Source organism: Trichosurus vulpecula, chromosome 7, assembly GCF_011100635.1.
Source record: "Trichosurus vulpecula isolate mTriVul1 chromosome 7, mTriVul1.pri, whole genome shotgun sequence".
Lineage (NCBI taxonomy): Eukaryota > Metazoa > Chordata > Mammalia > Diprotodontia > Phalangeridae > Trichosurus > Trichosurus vulpecula.
This window is the reverse complement of record NC_050579.1, coordinates 180,388,840-180,390,148: the sequence shown is the minus strand read 5'-3', so window position 1 is coordinate 180,390,148 and position 1,309 is coordinate 180,388,840. Positions and strand designations below refer to the sequence as shown.

The 1,309-nt window shown below is 39.3% G+C and overlaps 1 pseudogene; it reads left to right on the top strand.

Moving 5' to 3' along the window:
• Positions 1–287: 287 nt before the first annotated feature.
• LOC118858110 lies at positions 288–1,060 on the top strand (annotated as a pseudogene).
• The last annotated feature ends 249 nt before the right edge of the window (positions 1,061–1,309 follow it).

Genomic DNA, 1,309 nt, shown 5'->3' with positions numbered 1-1,309 from the left:
ATTGTTTAGCTTAAAGAAGAGAAGATTTAGGGGAATGGATATTTACAGTTGAGTGTCTAAAGACTTGTCACTTGAGAAAAAGATTAAGGTTAGTTTACTGGGATCTAGAGGGTAGAAGTAAGACCAATGGATGAAAATTGAAAAGTATAAGGTTCAAGCTTCATGTAAGGAAAGAATTCCTAACAGTCTAAAAGTGGAATGGATTTCCCTCAGAAACTATAGGTTTTGGCCACTGTTGCCACCCAGAGACTGCTGAACCCTCCCCCGTCTGTCCGCCACTCACTCCGGGCACAGAACATTCAGTCATGGATAAAAATGAGCTGGTGCAGAAAGCCAAATTGGCTGAGCAGGCTGAGAGATATGATGACATGGCAGCCTGCATGAAGTCTGTAACTGAGCAAAGAGCTGAATTATCCAATGAGGAGAGGTATCTTCTCTCTGTTGCTTACAAAAATGTCGTGGGGGCCAAAAGGTCATCTTCAAGTGTTGTTTCAAATATTAAGCAAAAGATGGAAGGTGCTGAGAAAAAACAGCAGATGGCCCGAGAATACAGAATGAAAATTGAGACCGAACTAAGAGATATCTGCAACGATGTACTGTATCTATTGGAAAAGTTCTTGATTTCTAATGTTTCACAAGCAGAAAGCAAAGTTTTCTATTTGAAAATGAAAGGAGACTACTACCGCTATTTGGCTGAGGTTGCTGCTGGTGATGACAAGAAAGGAGTAGTGGATTATTCACAAGCATATCAAGAAGTATTTGAAATCAGCAAAAAGGAGAAGCAACCAATGCATCCTATAAGTTTGGGTCTGGCTTTGAAATTCCTTGTGTTCTATTATGAGATCCTGAGCTCTCCAGAGAAAGACTGCTCCCTTGTAAAGACAGCTTTTGATGAAGGCATTGCCCAACTTGATACATTAAGTGAAGAATCATACACTAATAATGCAATTATGGAGAGACAACTTGACATTGTGGACAATGGGGGAGGTGAAGCTGAAGCAGGAGAAGGAGGGGAGAATTAACCAGCCTTCCAACTTTTGTCTGCCTCCTTCTAAAATTTACACAGTAGACCATTTGTCATCCATACTGTCCCATAAATAGTTTTTGTTTACGATTTATGACAGGTTTATGTTACTTCTATTTGGATTTCTATATTTCCCATGTGGTTTTTATGTTTAATATTAGGGGAGTAGAGCCAGTTCATGTTTGGGGAGTTATCTGTTTTCATCTGAGGTGGCCAATAAGGGTATATGGAATTTTTATACACGTTTTACATGTTTGGCATAGTACTTTTGGTACATTGTGATTT